At 41.0% G+C, this 21,763-nt stretch overlaps 1 pseudogene; it reads left to right on the forward strand.

The window, feature by feature from the left end:
• The first annotated feature begins 617 nt into the window (after positions 1-617).
• Positions 618-2,230, forward strand: LOC145132736 (protein UNUSUAL FLORAL ORGANS pseudogene; annotated as a pseudogene).
• Positions 2,231-21,763: the final 19,533 nt, after the last annotated feature.

Below are 21,763 nucleotides of genomic sequence, written 5' to 3' on the forward strand. Positions count from 1 at the left end.
AGCGTCAATTGTTGCCGCTAATAGATCCAAGCGTCGACGCTAAAGGTAACAGTTGTGACTTGTCGCTGCTAAAACTTCGTCGTTATTTCTCAAGTTGTTGACACTAATGAAATCACTATCAACAAAATCGTTATTTTTAGCTCATTGGTAGATATAACTCAATTTCAAATAAACCACATTGTGTTTTTACTTTTTGCATCTCTTTTATATCGGATTTAATTATAGGTGTTTATCGAAATCCTTAAAATAACAAGTCCAACATATTTGTTAAATATTTATCAAATTACCGTAAAAAGTAAAAACCTCTCAAATACAAATATTTAACCACCAAAAAAGAAAATCTAGGCTCCTGACATTAAGTGTGTAAGGAGTGAATATTAACGATGTTGTCTACAGCCGACGTGTGTTTAGTGTCAATCTTCTAATCAATTTTCCTCCTCCCCTGTAGTACTTGTCCTTTCTTCCTCGGCTATTGACATGAAAACACTGTGTTGATAGATGCATCCATCAGACTCACCCACCTGACAACCTCCTTTTTCCATCTTCTCACTTCTACTCCTGTATGTTTACTTCTGTCCAGGTGGTCCTATATAATCACAAATGCATCAAAGAAGACGACGGAAAATAGAGGAAACCCTAACCCTTTGTCTTCATTTCCTCTTCAATCCTTCGCTATCACTACTACAACTTCTCTTTATATAATCTCCACTGAATTTGAGATCATCAAACACTTGAACCACACTCCCTCCCCGGCCCCCTTAGAACAACCTTAACTTTCCTATTACATTAACTGCTTCTAAAACCTTAACTTTCCTATGGAAGTTTTTGATCACACCCATTATGTCACCACCTTTCCGTTTTCTTATCCTTTCGCCACTACTACCACCTTCACCACCAATCCTCCATGGATGGACAGCAGGATATGGAGTAGACTCCCCGAAAGACTTGTTGATCGAGTCATCGCCTTCTTGCCACCACCTGCGTTCTTCAGAGCTCGATCTGTATGCAAGAGATGGTACTCTCTCTTATTCTCTCACAGCTTCCTTCAAATGTATCTTCAGATCAACCCAAAACCCTACTTTTTCATCTTCTTCAAACAAAAAACCACTCATCCTAAAACCACCACCACCACCACCACCATCTTTAAAACCACTAACACCACCGCTGCCGATAACGTTGTCCCTCAGGAAGGTTACATCTTTGATCCCGAAACTCTTTCGTGGCACCGTCTCGTTTTCCCATTAATCCCACATGGGTTTTCTCCCACGTGTTCCTCTGGTGGACTCATCTGTTGGGTGTCTGATGAAGCAGGTTCGAAAGGCCTGCTCCTTTCAAACCCCCTCTTCTCATCTCTAGTGACTCCACTTCCTTCTACCTTGAGGCCTAGGCTTTTTCCTTCTGTAGGGTTAACCATAACAAACACTTCAATAGATGTTATGGTAGCGGGGGACGATATGATATCTCCTTACGCCGTCAAGAATTTGAGTACTGAAAGCTTCCACGTAGACCTGGGTGGTTTTTATTCCATCTGGGGCACCACTTCTTCTCTTCCAAGACTATGCAGCCTGGAGTCTGGCAGGATGGTGTACGTCCAGCAACAAGGAGGTTCAGCAGGTAAATTCTACTGCATGAACTACAGTCCTTTCAGTGTGTTGGGTTACGATATGGGACGAAATGAATGGTGTAAGATCCAGGCTCCTATGAGGAGGTTTCTGAGATCCCCGAGTCTGATTGAGAGCAGAGGGAAGCTGGTGTTGCTAGCGGCGGTGGAGAAGAGCAAGCTTAATGTGCCGAGGAGTCTGCGAATGTGGGCACTGCAGAGTTGCGGGACAACATGGGTTGAGATAGAAAGGATGCCGCAGCAGCTGTATGCTCAGTTTGCGGAGTTGGAAGGAGGTAGAGGGTTCACTTGTGTTGGAAACGGGGAGTTTCTGGTGGTGATGATTATGGGAACGGCAGCGGATCAGAAGGCGTTATTGTTTGATTTTGGGAGGAAGAGGTGGGTTTGGATTCCTCCGTTCCCTTTTGTTAGCGGCGGCGGTGGAGGCGTCGAGTTGAATGGCTTTGTGTACGAGCCTAGACTTGTTACGCCTGTGACTGGACTTCTTGATCAGCTGACTACCCTTAATCCCTTTTAGCTTCCTTTTTCTATCTGTAGCGGCTAGTTTCCTTTTTAGGGTTAATTATGTGGAATGAATCTAGCTAGTGACGAATCAACAATGCACTGTCTAAAAATATTTAACGTATGTTATATTAATTAATCCGTCCATGTATTCTTAGATAATATGTATCCTAAGAGAATATGTTTCCCTCTATTTTATAGAAGGCATATTCTTTCCAAACTCGTTTATCTGTGATTTTCAAGAATGTGCATATGATTTACCCATAAATCTCATATTATTTAATAATATTTATCATAACATGTTGTATAAAGTTTTGAGGAACTTATACGTTTAATTGGAGGGTTTTTTTTATAAACGATTTAAAATGTTAATTTGGATATTTAATTGTTTGATATTTTATTACTTAAATTGAATTAGTGGCCTAAAAAATGTAGTATTTTCAATTTCTCTATCTTAATTAAATCTTCCCGCAGGCTTTTTTTTATAGGGAGAGAGTCGGGGGCAGTACGGAAGATTGGTTCGTAAAGGATAATTATATAGAACATGCAATCCCATGTTAGTATCATGATCATATAACCTAAGATTACAACCCTTTATTTTATTTAATCTAATGTATTAGAATTAGTCATACATTCATACAATAATTGTAATTCACATTTGATCATATCTCTCTCTCTCTCTCTCTCTCTCTATATATATATATATATATATATATATATATATATATATATATATATATATATATATATATATATATATACTAGGCGTAACCTCGCGCGTTGCGCAATAATGCATTTAAATGGTTAAAATAATCATGAGAAAAAATAAAAATATGTTGAAATTTACGTTTTTAGTCATGTTTTTCGCATTAACCGAATTATCAAATAACATAAAAATTCATCAACTTATATTTTGATACTATCTAATATAATTCATACCTTATAAACTTTACTTTTACTTTTATAATATCTAATATATATTATAAGTTTTTGTATAACATTAATATAATCTACTTTTCTTATGTCCGATAATATTTTTTTGGATAAAATAAAAAATAAGTTGTTTTGAATGAGCTATTAATAAACAATATTGAACTAATAAACTTTGTATTACACTATTTATATTACACCAAAACATCCAAGGTTTTATATATGAACTTTCAAATATTAAACATTCAAATTAAGAATGAAGTCATACAAAATATATTATTATACATAAATGTCATCAAGAGTTTTAAAATAAGTCGATTAGTAAATATGATATTTAATTTTAATTACATATTTTACAAGGCGTACATTTGACTTTATGTTGGTGCGCTCAGAATCCTCTTTCTTAATTTGTACCTAAAAAATTAAGGTGAATAGGAATATAAAATAGATATTACTAAGCATTAATATAAATAATTAAAAAGGGTATGTGGATCTCCTACCACCGGTTAAAGACAACATACCTCTCTAGTGTGGTATCGATTCCTATGTGAAATTGAAGTAGTCATTCTATGTACACCTTGTTTTCTAATTACATAAACAAATATGAGTAACCAAACATAAAAATGTTATCTTTATGTAGGAAAAATATTTTAGTTAACTAAAAAATTTAATAATATAAGTTTAAGAGTTACGAGTTTCAAAACATTAATATTTTTATTAATCAATCAATTAAGTAACACGTGTTGAAAATTTTACAATCATTATTAAAAAACATTTGAAATATTAGATTTTAAATGAATTTTTGTTGAAGTGTTTTGACCGCTATTATAATATATATATATATATATATATATATATATATATATATATATATATATATATATATATATATATATATATATATATATATAGCGAGAGAGAGAGAGAGAGAGAGAGAGAGAGAAATGGAAAGTATAACATATGTATGACTTTTAATTAATTATCTTTTTGAAACGGTACAATTACAAAACAAAAAAAAAACATATTTAAAATATTTAATTAAATATTTTCGACATCACCCTATATAACATATGGTCAATATATTAACGATTAAACCACAATATATAACGACTGTATTACAATAATCAAAAAACGAAGATAATATAAAAACGAATTAGTATAACAAACTTACAAATTAAAATCTCTAATATAATAGCATATCTCCAAAAGTGGTAATAAGACCTCAACCCAACACAAAAACCTTTAAGTTTGTTTTTCTTTATGAAATTTGTATATGATTTGTATGTATGTCTTCCCAAAAGTTGGTTTTTTATAGTAAACTTTTCATTAAATGCTAATTAAATATAATATAAGTTATAAAACTTTTGAGTTTTAAATCATAATTAAGAAAACTTTTGAGTTGCATTTGTTAAAAAATGAGGTTTCAAATGAATGTAATTTGAGGAAGTTAAAAAAAGGGTTTCAAATGCATGAGATTCAAGAAAAAATGCTAGCTTTATAAGTATGTATGTATGATATATATATATATATATATATATATATATATATATATATATATATATATATATATATATATATATATTAATGTGAGGATGTGAGAGGCAATTACTAAGGAAAATATTTTGGCAATGAAGTCGAAACATTCCTCATTAACCAATAAGGTGAGGCTAATTTCAACTCGACATTAATCATCAGACATGATTTTTGGAAACTCTATTATCTTCCATGGCACAATATTTATAATATAAGGTTTAATTCTACTTTATCATTGGCTCGTATCCCACAAACATCTCAACCATTGTCTAGTTTTGGTGAAATAATCATATACTTGGTTGTACTAAGATTGTCATTTTCGATCCCTATCATTTTTCATTTTTATGAAGCACGTTCGGAAGTAAGAAATTTCATCATCTCATAAAAATTTTCTATTTTTTAAATGAAAAAAATACTTCGGAATAAAGAAAAATAAAATAGTTTTGGGATTTTTTTTGATCTTTTTAATGTAAAGTCAATGCAAGAAGTAAAAGATAATTGCAAAAATGGAATATATTTTTGTAATTTTTAAGAAAATTGTCTTTGAAAAAAAAAACTAACCGAAATTAAATTAAAAATAAAAATATGTATGACTTATATACCCCTTCCAAACTTAAAAATAAGCATCCTCCTTGATGTTTGCGAGAAGGTGGGACAACTATATATTTTAGAAATATAGGTGGGCTTAAATAAAAACTACAAGTTGGAAAGAATATACCTTATTTGAAAGAGAACTTGTTTGTTATGTGCTATGATAAGTCTTCTTCCTTTCAAACCTTTCTCATGCTTGAATTTTGGAGTTCGAAAAACATTCAGAACATACTTGGAGTATAAATAATTCATTTTTATTGAATCGAACACAAAAAAGTAAATATGATTGGGGTTACTTCCCGATAAGCGTAATATTTTAAAGTCGTTGGTTCAACTTGCGCAATATTTTAAAGTCGTTGGTTTAACTTTTCACTTTAGAATTTGAAGTGGTGTAGGTTGGTCACTCCATCATCTCAACTCCTTTATCTTTCACCACGGATCTTTCATAGTGATACATGTATCACTGTTTGCAGCTTTGGTACACTTATAATAGAATGAAAAAACTTTGGATTTGTATCACACGATTCTTTTTCTAGTGTTTTGTATCTTGTTCTTTTTTGTGCATGCTTGAAAATTGCAACTTCCATCAACTCCTCCTCGAGCTTGAACTTTTTAGTAAGTTATTTTGTTGATTCATCGCTTAAACTTCTGTCTAAAACTAAAGCTTGCAAATGGGGGTTAGATAATTCAAAGCAATTCTAGTTAGATGTTCGATGGCCTCAAAACACTTTACATAAGATATTTAGTCAGATATTGTAAAGCATCATGTATATTAAAATTAAGAGAAAATGACGCATATGCCCTACGAACTTTCTAGGGTTGGTTCATTTAGTCCCTAAACTATTTCCGTAGCTTTATGAGGGAACGAAGTCATTTTTGTCTAGTCGATTACGTCCTTTTGGCCAAAGTGAAGGGGTCACCCGGTTACCCCTTTGCCACATCGAACATTGTTGACCAATTTTCCTACATTGACTTTAAATTTTCCCAATTTTAACTATTTACATTGTTGAATCATATGGATCGGATGAACTACGATTTATGAAAAGCAAATTCCATCAGATTGTGTGACATCCCCATTTTCACGGCCAGAAAAGTCCAATTTGTTTATGCTTTATTTGAAAATCAGAGTATATTTTTAACGAAATATAATGCGGAATTTGTTCCCAAAAATATATATATCTATATGATAAAGAATTTATCAAAGCACTTCCGAAGAAATGTATTATATTAAAAACCTTGGGATATCATTGTTAATACATATCAAAAGCATAAACATACACAACATATGCATTATTATATCCATTTATTCTAGTGGCCTATAATCCATTGATCTCTCATCAGATCATCACTCCTGTGCCCTCTTTCCACTACCTGTATACGAGAAAACTGAGTGGGTCGGGCTTGGGAGCCTGGTGAGCACATAAGGTTTTCAACCCACAATAAATAAGTTTATTAATTTCATCAACCAACAATAACCCGATTACCCGTTCCCGTTATCCTCACTTCACGTCCCTAAAACACCTATCATAAGGGACCTAGCCTAAGGATTATCATCGGGATGGACACCACTGATAAGGGGGTTCCTCAACAATAAATGTCAGTAAGGTAACCATGAGGGGGATAGAGTACACCAGTGAACACATCGTTCACAAACACCTACAGGTTGCGGGCCTGCTAGCTCTCCACTAGACTGTCTAGAAAAGTCTGTGGTCGTCATCTATACTCTGATAGATGACTGGATCAACAACAACATCGAGGCCTCTCATCATTTTATTTCATCACACACCAACTATTTCATCTACCCATGTTTTACCCCAACATATTTGTAGATATAAAATACATATACATTTTAAATCATTTAAAACATGTATAATAGTGTTCATCTAACATAGATAACAAGTATACAGATAATATGCACACATACCATGTAATTTATATAAAATACTTCATATCTATGCGTAAGATGAAAATAACTATGCACTCACCTTAGTAGTGTGAGTTGATAGAATCTAACTAGAAACGGTCGGCGGTTCGTGATCGTCGAGCTCGGGACGCGGAACGACTTCAGAAAATGAGAGAGAGGTAAGAAGATTTAGGTGTGAGATTGGCTGAAGTCGAACCTGCTATTTATAGCAAGTTTTTTTTTGACTCTCACGTCGTGAGTTTATAAAAATCACGTCGTGAGCCAAGCCTGCTCACCTCGTAGACTTGCCATTTGCGTCCCTAGCTTCGGAAGGTGGCCATATGACTCCTCACGTCGTGAGATATCATTGCTCACGTCGTGAGCTTAGAACTTATCCCTTCGTAGCCTCGTCACGCACCTTCTAGGTCCGAAATGTGGCAATTTGACTCCTCACGTCGTGATTTTTGATTCTCACGTCGCGAGTTCAGCCAAATTAGGGTTTCTGACACGTGTCATGCCCTCAGGCAGCTGTTACTTCAGAAGGCCATAACTTTTGCATATGAACTCCGTTTTTGACGTTCTTTATATCCACGCGAAGGTGGAGACGTACTCTACAACTTTCATTTAGACCTCTAAGGCTAAAAAGTACTTTCTCGTAAACTCACTTTTTACGATTCTCGGTGTCGTGCCGGTTTTGTCGCGAAACTTCGATAGGTCATAACTTCTTCGTTATAACTCGAATTTCGGCGTTCTTTATATCTCTGGAATCCTTGTCCCAACCACTACAACTTTCTTCATCTATTATTTTATTTTTGACACGTATTTTTATTCTTAACTTATTATATCTTATAAATAGGTATAATGTACATAAAATCACATAATATTCAAATAATTCCTATTTACTACTTCAAAGTAGGTTATAATTGTTGACCCCAACTATTACACCATTATAATAATGGTTAGCCTAGAAATACGAGCGTTACAGATTGCGATAGTAAGTAGAGCTAGATTAGCTGAATTCAAGTTTATAAGAAATTGTACATCCAAAATCATAATTAAAATACCTAAGAGGCAGATTTATGGAAACCACAAAATCGATTTGAGCATAAAAGTCAGAAGAGACGTGTAATTTCACGAATTAATTCTCTAGACTGGCTTAATCAAGCGGAAAATCATATGAATCATCAGTTAAATCACTTATAAAAAAATCAGGAAGTCTAAACGAAAACAGAGGAATACCAACAAACTTCGATTTCCTGTTTTGATGTCATGAACGAAATAGAGAGAAATGAAGGTTACTGAAGGAAAATTTTGGCGAAACCAGGCACTTCAATTAGGAGGAAGATGATAAAAACAATCGTCATGCAACTCTTCAGATCCATCGCAATCTGCAAATGTTACATAGAGAGATCTAGAGAGAGAGAGAGAGAGAGGCAGTAATGGTGATAAATGCAAGAGGATTGTGATGAATAGCAAGAACTGAAGTAAAGAATTATAATAATAAATTGAGAAGAAATAGTGGAATAGTTCAGAAACATACATGATATTTCCTTCAAATGTGGTTCCGTCTAGGGCAGTAAGAGCATCATTAGTAGATTCCTCTAAATCAAATTGAACAAAACCGAAACCCTTACTGTTGCCTTTATCGTCCTCGGCGATCTTATTAGAATGAATCATCCCAATTGTTTCTGAAAATCTTCTCCAATTTAGCATCTGTGACGAACGGATCAAAATTCTTCACAAACAAATTCACTACTTTAGTTCTTCTCGTAAGCGGTTCTCGTTACACCACATTAGCCTTATAAGTCGTACTTGCAGTTATAGTTATTAGACTTATCCAAGTGGGAGACTATTGGATTAGGTGTCTAAGCCCATAACTATAATTGGTATGTACTTGACCCGAGAGTAGCATGGTCATTTTGGGTTGCCTTCACCAGTGCAATTTGATAGGATGGACTTTTGAGAAGAGGTTATTTATGATTTATTAATATATTACAAGTATAATATATTAATATGAAATCATATTATTTAATTAGTATTGATCAAGAATTAATTTAGTGATAAAAAGAGACTAATTAAATATACATTAGCCACATTAGCGTCACTGACTTGGTCAGAGTTCGACAACGGCTTTTAGGAGCTATGATTGCTAGTCGGTTTATAAGTCGTACTTGCAGTTATAGTTATTAGACTTATCCAAGTGAGAGACTATTGGATTAGGTGTCTAAGCGCATAACTATAATTGGTATGTACTTGACCCGAGAGTAGCATGGTCATTTTGGGTTGCCTTCACCAGTGCAATTTGATAGGATGGACTTTTGAGAAGAGGTTATTTATGATTTATTAATATATTACAAGTATAATATATTAATATGAAATCATATTATTTAATTAGTATTGATCAAGAATTAATTTAGAATTAATTTAGTGATAAAAAGAGACTAATTAAATATACGGGGACTGATTAAGTAAATCAAAGATTCTTATAGAGTGGGCCAATGGTTCTTTAGGATGGGCTAAACCAATATGATAGTCCATGGAGGTTTAACCCATGGAGCCTAAGTAATATGAAAGGTCATTGTGCATTAGGGTTTGCATAGATGTAACCCAAGTCTTTACCACACTATAAAAGGAGTCCCTTAATCTCTAAAATCGGGCTAGGTATTCTTTGGAAGAGTCATAACCGATTTTTGTGATAGCTAGTCACTTCTCATTAGCCTCCTCTTGCATTTGGTGTTTGTGACACATTAGAGGCATCACATTTGAGGTGCTAAAGCTTTTGAAGGCCAAGAACTACAAGTCCTAGTAAGAGGTAAGTTATCTAACTAGTTATATTGTTCAATTGTCAAATTGTATGCTAGTTAGGATGCATGATTTGGAAAATCAAATTGCATATATAATTAGAGAAACCTTAGATCCAAAGCATCTAGGGTTGCATGTGCACCATAAGGTTATTAGAGTGCTCAAAACCCTTCAGTGGTATCAGAGCCTAGGATAGTTTTCTATTATATTGATGTTGTTGTATTATTTTTCAAAGATGAAAAACTGTTATGACAACACCGACTCGACGAGTGCATGAGTGGACTCGATGAGTAGGTTGCATTTTGCCTTGAACTCGACGAGTCCATAGTTGGACTCGACGAGTCCATAGTTGGACTCGACGAGTTGGATAATCAGATGACACTTTTTCAAGTTTTTTGGCCATAATTGGATTAGGATCATTACCACAAACTGTAAAATTGTTGATGTGAATTATCTTGACTTATGAGTTTAACTAGATCATAGAAAAATTACAAGATAATTTTGTTAGTTAATATATTGATATAAATGCCTTAATGAATTCCATAACTTGTCCTCAAGTTATGGAAAATGAAAAGTCTCATTTTTAAAAGTCATTAAACTCATAAGCTATGGAAATGAAAAGTTTTGAAGAGTTTCAAAACTTGCCCTCAAGTTTTGGAATTTGTAAAGTCACACTTATGAATACTTTAATTCCAAACCCTTGAATTTTAAAAGTTTAAAATTCAACCCTTATATTATTATAATATTAAAAGATTAATTATTATATATATGTATAAGATACGTCAGTCTTACCGTACGGGTAGGATAGGACATTAATTCTCGTTAAGGGGGGTATAAGGTTACTGCCTATAAAATGGTGGTTTAATGGGTGTTCACTCTCACCCACCGCTTCCTTGACTGGTGGAGGGTCGTTAGCCGAACGAGTATGATAGGTCATTAATTCTCGTTAAAAGTATAATGATAATTATAAAGTAACTAAACGTTTTATTAAATTCTCAATCTTAGTTACTTTAGGAAAATGTGAAAATGATGCTATTCCATGAAATTTCACTTTGCACCTTGCCAAGTCGTTAATGGAGCGTGTGTGGTTAACCGGTACATTAACTTGGACTAGTAAGGGTGGCAAAGGGTAGCTTGATGTTTGTCATAGATCAATGGAGCGTGTGTGGTTAACCGGCACATTGATTAGGTGATAAATGACATCGAGTGTACCAAGCACATTTGCATGGTTAATCACAGCTTGTTTGTGATCCTCACTATCCCAGTCACAAACTTGAAGCGCATAATCGAGATTTAAACATGCCATTGAAAAGTTCAATGAATCTCAAATTAATCTAGGAATTTCAATTCATTTAAAAACCTAATAATCAATATCGTTTTTCATGACGGAAATTGGTAAATCGTCATTTACCTACCTTCAAATATTTTGCAAAAAATTACGGCATCCCTCTTCCAAATTGTAAAATATTGTGTTGGGTCCTAGCCTTAATATTTCATTTGGGTGTTATATTAAGGACTCTTATCTAATCTAAACTTTGTCTTTCTTTTTCAGATGTCTTCCAACAATACTTCTGGCTCAAATCCTTTTGGCTCTTTCTCTCTCATGAACTTGTGTGGGAGAGTCATCTTTGATGGTACCAACTTCAATGACTAGATTAGGAACATCAGGATGGTCACTCGTTATGAGGACACGAAATATGTCCTCGGCAAGGAGCTTAAGGAAATTGATGAGTCTTCTGCTACTCCTGAGGAGATTGCTGAGTTTAGGACTCGTGAGAAGGATGCCACTAAGGTGTCTTGTATCATGCTGGTCACTATAACAGCTGAACTCCAAAAGTCCTATGAGAACTTCTACCCTTTTGAGATGCACCAAGACTTGATGGAAAGATACCATCAAAGTGCTCGTCAAGAGAGGTATGAAATCATCGCCTCCATGATAACAACATCGATGAAGGATGGAGAATCCATCACGAACCACTTGCAGAAAATGAAAAGGTTTGTGGACCGCTTGCTGAAGTTGAACGTGAACTTCGATGAAGAGTTTGCCATATATATCATTCTACACTCTTTACCTCCATGTTATGATCAGTTCCGTATGACCTATCATATGAACAAGGAGGAGGTCACTCTTAGCAAGCTTCAAGGCCTTTTGAGGACTGTTGAAAGTAGTCTCAAAGGTAAATTTGTTGTTACTACTCCTACTGCTGCTGCCCCTGTCTTGGCAATTGGACATATGAAAGGGAAGAAGAGGAAGGCTCCCTCTAAGATCCGCAAGGGAAAGTCTCTTGATGGATCCTCTTCAAGTAGGACCAAAGCTGGCTCTGCTAATCCCTCTACCAACCCGAAAGAAGCAGAGTGTTTCTATTGTCATGATAAAGGGAACTGGAAGCGAAGCTGTCCCAAATACTTGCAAGATGTCAAGGATGGGAAGGTTAAGCCCACCCATGCAGGTATTTATACTATTCTATCTAATAACTCATTACATTCTTGTTCTTGGGTCCTTGTGTAACATCCCAAATTTCAAGCCCAAAAATTTTATTTTTAATTAAGTAATTCACAACATAGTTTACCAAAACATTTCCCAATCCATGTCATTTGTAAAAAGAAACATAACAATGTGTCTGAAAATCATATTGTCAAAAGTAAAATAAATCAGAGTACATTCCCAGAAAGCTCCATGCGGAAACCATGGGTGTGTGTGTGATGCGCTGCTACACCGTCGACTCCTTCCCCTTAGACGAAGAGGTACCTAAAACCAAAACTAAAATTGTAAGCACAAAGCTTAGTGAGTTCCCCCATCATACCACATACCATGCAATCACATAGCATACATAATGCCGGGCAATTCTGGGGCGCCCGTCCTACCCATGTCAAGCCATTCTGGGGAGCTGACCTACCCATGTCAAGCCATTTTGGGGTGCTGACCTACCCGTGTCGAGCCATTCTGGGGTGCTGACCTACCCATGTCAGGCTATTCTGGGGTGCCGACCTACCCTCCGGTCTTTCAACCGAACACGGGGACTATTTCACCCCCTACTGCTAACACATAATATCATATCTCAATCGTGTTGTCAGACATATCTGGGGTGTCTGACCTACCCGTTGGTCCTAACGACCAATTCGGGGACTAGTCCCCTTCTACTGATACTATCTCACATATCATAGCAACTAGCATACTCACATATCAAGCAATAGCAGATAAGACAATTATCACAAAGACAATCATCTCAACTAATCAACTATTAGTGGGCCGGCCTTGGTGCCTTAGACCCACTTCAACTGGAAGGTAACTCATCTCGATGTCGTGTAGTGTCTGAACTGTCCTCTGCGTGAAGATCGACTCTCCTCGACTCCTCAATCCCTACACGACGACCCTTTTAAGTCATCAAATGGAACATACAACCCTAACCAGGGTCAACTCAAGTCCAGTCAAAGTCAACACCCAGTTGACCTGACTCGCCGAGTTGGTCTACCAACTCGTCGAGTCCATACTCCACTAACCCGATCCAACCCCGACTCTACTCGTCGAGTCTAGCAAGAACTCGACAGGTTCTCCTTCATTCAAACCATCAGGACCATCTTCATCCGGCTCGCCGAGTTCATCCTTGAACTCGTCGAGTTCATCTCCCTCATAAGAATATGTCCAGTCTATGACTCGTCGAGTTGTATGAACAACACGTCGAGTCCATCTTCAAAGATTGGGAGTTTGCCTTGGACTCGCCGAGTCTGTTCATACACTCGCCGAGTCCTATGATTCCCATGTTTCTTTACGCATCTAAACAACTAAGGGGCTTTCCATCCTAACAACTGGTCCATCCACAAAAGGGATTTGCTGGTCAATACATCCCGGCTCATCGAGTCCCAAGAACGACTCGTCGAGTCCAACCTTGACCATTACTATACAGTCGATTTAAATGGGTCTTAACACATCAAAACCATAGATCTGGCCTTCTAATGTCCATTTTACACGTAAAGCTCCAAACTTGGTGCACATGCATGGGGTCTTTGGCTCAAAAAGCCATAAAAGGTGTTCTACAAGATGCATGGGGCTCTCATGGCCTTAAAGTTGGCACCTTTATGCCATGAGACCCCTCCAATGACTCAGATCTGAAGTCAAGATCCCATGTACACCTCACAAATCCGAAAATGGCTTGAAAAGCCCTAAATGTACCAAAAGTCCAAGCTTCTAAAGATGAATAAATACATGGAAGACCAAAACAGGGGCATTTTACCTTGATTGAGCTGGATATGGACCAAAATCTCTGGTTCTACAAGCCTCAACTCGAACTCTCAAGCTTCTTTCTTCTTCTCAAGCTTCACAATCCACCAAATGCACCAAAATGGCCTTAGAACACACAAAAACGGCTAGGGTTTCGATATACAGCTCTCTGGGAGTGATAGGGACGATGGAGGCTAAGATAAAGTGTTTAAATAGGGTGCAAACCCTAAATATTAGGGTTTTGTCCAGACAGCTCCTACTCGTCGAGTCGGTCTTCCGAATCGTCGAGTAGGTAACTTAAACCCACGATCAACAGTCGAGTCTACTCGGCGAGTTGGGCCTCCAACTCGCCGAGTCCCAGGGTAAATTACAATATTCCTTGAATTTAAATACGTATCGGGAATAGGGTGCTACAAATCTCCCCCACTTATTTTAGACTTCGTCCTCGAAGTCTGCTGATGAATCTGGAAAGATCTCGGGGTAGTGCTCCCTCATCTCTTCCTCCAGCTCCCAAGTCCATTCCGACCCCTTGCGGTGCTGCCATTGCACCTTCACCAGCTCCACCCTCTTGTTCCTCAGATCCTTCGACTTCCTGCAAGGATCGCCACTGGCCGCTCGATGTAATCCAGGCTGTAATCCACCTGAATATCCTCCAAGGGTACAACTGTCGAGTCGTCCACCAGGCACTTCCGTAACTAGGAGACGTAAAACGTACTGTGAATATGATGGAGTTCGGCTGGCAGGTCCAGCCTATATGCCACCTTGCCCACCCGGGCGACAACCCTGAAAGGTCCAATATACCTAGGGCCCAACTTGCCCCGCTTCCTGAATCGGATGACGCCTTTCCAAGGCGACACCTTCAGGAGGACCATATCCCCGACCTGGAACTCCAAGTCCGAACGGCGCTTGTCGGCATAACGTTTCTGCCGACTCTGAGCAGTCTGAAGCCTACTCCTAACATGCTGAATCCTCTCTGTCGTCTTGAGCACCACTTCGGTGCTCCCCATGACCCTCCGTCCGACTTCACCCCAACATATCGGGGTCCTGCACTTCCTCCTGTACAACATCTCAAAGGGAGGACGATCGATACTCGTGTGATAGCTGTTATTATAGGAAAAATCAGCCAAAGGAAGGTAAGTATCCCAACTACCTCCGAAGTCTAAAATACACGCCCGCAGCATATGCTCTAGTGTCTGGATGGCCCGCTTACTCTGACCATCAGTCTGCGGGTGGAAGGCAGTGCTGAAGTGCAGATGGGTACCCAATTCGTCGTGAAACTTCTTCCAGAATCTGGTAGTAAACCGCACGTCCCGGTCCGAAATCACCGAAACTGGCACCCCGTGCCGAGCCACCACCTCTCGGATGTAGATATCGGCCAATTTCTCGGCCGAAATGCTCTCCTGAATCGGAATAAAATGGGCGCTCTTGGTCAATCGATCAACGATGACGCAAATCGAATCTACCCCTCGCGCGGTCCTGCGAAGCTTTGTGAAGAAATCCATAGTAATATATTCCCATTTCCACATAGGGATATCCAACGGCTGCATCTTGCCATGAGGCCTCTGGTGCTCGGCCTTGACCTTCCTACAGGTCAGGTATCTGTCAACATACCATGCTACATCCCGCTTCATGCAGGGCCACCAATAATCGGGACGAAGATCTCTGCACATCTTCGTCGCCCCGGGATGAATCGAGAATCAGGACTTGTGCGCCTCCTCCATCAGAACCTGGCACACACCCCCGTGGTATGGAACCCACACCCTGCGGTGTAGCGTTAATAACCCATGGCTATCATAGTCGAAAGAGGAAATCTTTCCCACAATACGCTCGCTCTTACGGTGTTCCTCCTTCATGGTCTCCTGTTGGGCCTCCCGAATCCGCTCCAACAGCGGAGTCTCAATCGTCATCCTCATACAGATATCCCTGATCGGCGCTGCCTTGCGGCTAAGTGCGTCGGCCACGACATTGGCCTTCCCCGGGTGATAGAGGATCTCACAATCGTAATCCTTCACCACATCTAGCCACTGACGTTGTCTCATGTTCAGATTCGGCTGATCCATGAGGTACCTCAGACTCTTGTGGTCCGTGTAGATGGTACAACGGACCCCATAGAGGTAGTGTCGCCAAATCTTGAGGGCGAAGACGACTGCCCCCAACTCCAAATTATGCGTCGGGTAGTTCGCTTCATGAGGCTTCAGCTGCCTCGAAGCGTAAGCGATAACGTGCCCTCTCTGCATCAATACCGCGCCCAAACCCGAGATGGACGCATCGCAATATACTACAAAATCCTCCATGCCCTCCGGCAGGGCTAAGATTGGCGCCTCGCACAATCTCTGTCTCAACGTCTCAAATGCGGCCTGCTGCTCAGGCCCCCAACGAAAGACCACGGCTTTCCTTGTCAACCGGGTCAGGGGCACAACTATCTTGGAGAAGTCCTGAATGAATCTCCGATAATAGCCTGCCAGTCCATGAAAGTTCCGAATCTCAGATGGAGACCTCGGAACCTCCCATCTCATCACGGCCTCCACCTTGGCCGGGTCGACCGAAATCCCGTTCTGGTTGACAAGGTGCCCAAGAAACTGCACCCCGCGCAACCATAACTCACACTTGGAGAACTTAGCATACAAGCTCTCCCTCCTCAATGTATCCAGAACCTCTCGCAAGTGCTCCTCATGCTGCTCTCACGTCTTGGAATAAACCAAGATGTCATCAATGAAAACTATCACTAACCGATCCAACATCGGTCTGCACACGCGGTTCATGAGATCCATGAACGCGGCAGGAGCATTGGTGAGCCCGAAGGGCATCACCACAAACTCATAGTGACTCTAACGCGTCCGAAAGGCAGTCTTCTGCACATCCTCCTCTCTGACCCTCATCTGATGATATCCTGAACGCAAATCAATCTTGGAGAACCAAGATGCTCCCTGTAGCTGGTCAAAGAGGTCATCAATCCTCAGGAGTGGGTAATGGTTCTTTACCGTTACCTTATTCAGCTCCCGGTAATCTATACACATCCGATGCGAGCCGTCCTTCTTCTTCACAAACAGAATCGGGGCTCCGCAGGGTGAACTGCTCGGTCTAATGAATCCCTTGTCTAGCAGCTCCTGAAGCTGTGTAGACAACTCCTGCATCTCAGGAGGAGCCAACTGATACGATGCCTTGGCTATCGGAGCCGAACCAGGAACTAGGTCGATCCTGAACTCTACCTGCCTCTCCGGAGGTATCCCAGGAAACTCCTCGGGGAATACATCTGCGAACTCTCGTACCACTGGCACATTGCCCACCGTCGCCTTACCCGCCTCCCGGGTGTCCATAACATAGGCGACATATCCTGCGGAACCCTGCTGAAGGTAGCGCCTAGCCCTTGCTGCTAAACATAAAGTTGGCCCTCGTTGTGGCCTCTCGCCCTGAATCACCAGCTCTCCCCCACTTGAGGTCCTGATCCGCACCAACTGTTGCGTGCAGTCGATCACCGCCCTATTGGGGCTCAACCAATCCATACCTATAATCACCTTGTTCCCACGTAACGGAATGGGAACCAAGTTTACCAAATAACGCTCCTCGAACAACCTCAGAACACAGTCCCTGAAAACCTCTGACGCTCGCACCGATCGATCATCCGCAATCTCGACCTCTAGAGGGCAATCCAATATGCCCAAGGACTCAGAAAACTTCTTGCTAAGCTCAAGAGAGACAAATGATCGGATGGCACCCGAATCAAACAACACCTGAACTGGGATACCGTTCACATGGAACGATCCTAAACAGAGCATAAACATAACATATCAAAATCACAGCAACATAAAATAAGAGCATAAGGAAGAAATCATACCCGTCACCACATCGGGCACGGCGCGTGCCTCCTCGGCTGTCAACTAAAATGCTCGGCTCCTCACCACTGGAGCCTCTTCCTTGACCTTCCGGCCATCCGTAACTCGTGCTGTCGCTGGATTCGGCGCCACCACTGGCGCTGCTGCTGACACTGCTGACAATCTAGGGCAGTTGGCCTTTTTATGTCCCCTCTTATTGCAATGAAAGCAAATCAGGTCTGATGTTTGAACTGTGGGGGCAGGGGCAGTACAATCCCTGCCAAAGTGCCCCGTCTTGCCGCACTTGTAGCAGCCTAATGATCCCGCTCTACAAGCTCCCTCATGCGGCCTGCCGCATTTCCTGCAGCGGCTCTGGCCCGATTGGCCCTTCCACCTAATGTCGGATCCCTTGGGCTTCTTCCCCGAAGCCCCAGTAACATGCCCCTCCTCCGCCTTCCTCTTCCTGATGTGCTCCAAGTCTATCTCTCTCTCCCTTGCCCTGGCGATCATGGAATCCAAGGTCGGACATGCTGAGAAGCTGACATGCTCCTGAATATAAGCTCTCAATATGTCGTGATAGAGGGTCCTCTGCATATCCTCATCTCCCGCATACTGGGGCACCAACAATGCCCTCTCCCAGAACTTGGCGGTGATCTCCGCCACCGTCTCTGTCGTCTGCCTCATATACAGGAAATCCCTGGCCAACTGCTGAAGCTCCATAGCCTCGATGGCGGGGGCTCCCAAAGAGTCACCAACTGACTCCCACCAATCTCTAGCTCTATCCCTCAAACATCCCGCAGCAAAGCGGACCTTCGACCCCTCCGAGTAGAAGCTCGTCAACTGCGCAGACTCGATGTCTGCGATCCATCTCCTGGCAGCAATGGGGTCCTTAACCCCATGAAAATCCGGCGCACCACTCCCTCTAAAGTCCTTGAAGGACAGTGTGCGCGTACCCGACTGGCTAGACGCCGAGTCCCTCCTGAACGCCTAGAGGCGATCCTCCATCAACTCGATAATCCCCTCCTTGATCGACCCGAAGATGATAGGGGTCGACTCAAGGATACCTCTAGTGATCTCAGACGCGATGAACTCGCGTAACCTGTCATCAACCTGCCCGGATCCTGCGCCCGAGCCTGGCCCTGATCCTGACCCAGATCCTGCTCCATGTCGTGTAATCGCCATACTGAAAATAAACACATAAATTTCAGGATCATACATATCCTCGAGAGGTCTCACACACTCTCCAAGTTTCCCGATCTGTCTCGACCTTCCTTGATTCGAGTACGGATCCTCTGCTTCCAGTAGTACGGGCCCATACTACCTTCCACATATATCCGTACTTTCCTCAAGAACTGCCTTGACTTCACCAAGTCCCTTTTATACTAATACAACTTCCCAACTAAGCTCATCCTAGGTTTTCCTAGGGCACTTCCCGGTCTACTCGCCGCTGTCAGCTGCACTAGGAGTCCCTACCACCTCTCCCTAACTAGCTTGCGGATACTGCTACATATCCGCTCACTATTTAGTTAGAATTAGCCAGGGCCCCTATAGCACAAAGCAAGCAGCATTCGTGCATCAAGTAACCACAGCAAGCATAACCTAATCAGGATATCTTACTGATGACTAAACAGTCCTAACATACAGCTCATACGACAGGCATTCAAGGCATCCTTCCTAGATCCTTAGCCATATTCTAGCATGCAGTTCTCAGAATCATACATCAGGCATACAAGGCATCATCCTAGATCCTTATCCCTAATATAGCATGTAGTTCTCAGAATCATAAATCATATAACATAACATAACAAGTATGGGTATCTTGGGGAAAACTTACTTGAGCTCGGCCGGTCGCACGCATCACACACCTTGTTCTTTCTCAAAATTCTTTAACTTAAATTTTAGAAAACTGTTTTCTTACGAAAAATCTTTTAATCCCTCGGTTTGAGTCCAGACACCCCCGACGGTGTGTCCAAATCCCTCAAACCAAGGCTCTGATACCAACTTGTAACATCCCAAATTTCAAGTCCAAAATTTTTATTTTTAATTAAGTAATTCACAACATAGTTTACCAAAACATTTCCCATGCCATGTCATTTGTAAAAAGAAACATAACAATGTGTCTGAAAATCATATTGTCAAAAGTAAAATAAATCAGAGTACATTCCCAGAAAGCTCCATGCGGAAACCATGGGTGTGTGTGTGATGCGCTGCTACACCGCCGGCTCCTTCCCCTTAGACGAAGAGGTACCCGAAACCAAAACTAAAACTGTAAGCACAAATCTTAGTGAGTTCCCTCATCATACCACATACCATACAATCACATAGCATACATAATGACGGGCAATTATGGGGCGCCCGTCCTACCCATGTCAAGCCATTCTAGGGTGCTGACCTACCCATGTCAAGCCATTCTGGGGTGCTGACCTACCTGTGTCGATCCATTATGGGGTGCTGACCTACCCATGTCATGCTATTCTGGGGTGCCGACCTACCCTCCGGTCTTTCAACCGAACACGGGGACTATTTCACCCCCTACTGCTAACACATAATATCATATCTCAATCATGATGTCATGCATATCTGGGGTGTCCGACCTACCCGTTGGTCCTAACGACCGATTCGGGGACTAGTCCCCTTCTACTGATACTATCTCACATATCATAGCAACTAGCATACTCACATATCAAGCAATAGCAGATAAGACAATTATCACAAAGACAATCATCTCAACTATTCAACTACTAGTGGGCCGGCCTTGGTGCCTTAGACCCACTTCAACTAGAAGGTAACTCACCTCGATGTCGTGTAGTGTCTGAACTGTCTTCTGCGTGAAGATCGACTCTCCTCGACTCCTCAATCCCTAGACGACGACCCTTCTAAGTCATCAAACGGAACATACAACCCTAACTAGGGTCAACTCAAGTCCAGTCAAAGTCAATATTGGTCAAAGTCAACACCCAGTTGACCTGACTCGCTGAGTTGGTCTACCAACTCGTCGAGTCCATACTCCACTAACCCGATCCAACCCCGACTCTACTCGTCGAGTCTAGCAAGAACTCGACGGGTTCTCCTTCATTCAAACCATTGGGACCATCTTCATCCGGCTCGCCGAGTTCATCCTTGAACTCGTCGAGTTCATCTCCCTCATAAGAATGTGTCTAGTCTATGACTCGTCGAGTTGTATGAACAACTCGTCGAGTCCATCTTCAAAGATTGGGAGATTGCCTTGTACTCGCCGAGTCTGTTCATACACTCGCCGAGTCCTATGATTCCCAGGTTCCTTTACGCGTCTAAACAACTAAGGGGTTTTCCATCCTAAAAACTGGTCCATACACAAAAGGGATTGGCTGGTTATTATCGGAGATTCATCCAGGATTTCTCCAGGATTGCTGTTCCTCTCACCAGACTAACCCGGAAGGGCGTGACTTTCAGTTGGGGCCCGGAGCAGCAGGCCTCATTCGAGACACTTCGCCAGAGATTGTGCGAAGCCCCAGTGTTGGCCCTTCTGGAGGGAATGGAGGACTTTGTGGTATATTGTGACTCGTCGATATCGGGACTGGGTGCGGTGCTGATGCAGAGAGGGCATGTGATAGCATACGCATCGAGGCAGCTGAAGCCTCATGAGACGAGGTATCCTACTCACGATCTGGAGTTGGGGGCTGTGGTGTTCGCCCTCAAGATCTGGCGTCACTATTTGTATGGGGTTCGGTGTACCATATACACGGACCACAAGAGCTTGAAGTATCTGATGGATCAGCCCAACCTGAACATGCGTCAGAGGAGATGGTTGGACGTGGTAAAGGATTATGAGTGTGAGATCCGGTACCACCCGGGCAAGGCTAACGTGGTAG

The sequence above is a fragment of the Lactuca virosa genome, chromosome 8 (assembly GCF_052849685.1).
Source record: "Lactuca virosa cultivar CGN04683 chromosome 8, Lactuca_virosa_CGN04683_v6, whole genome shotgun sequence".
Taxonomy (NCBI): domain Eukaryota; kingdom Viridiplantae; phylum Streptophyta; class Magnoliopsida; order Asterales; family Asteraceae; genus Lactuca; species Lactuca virosa.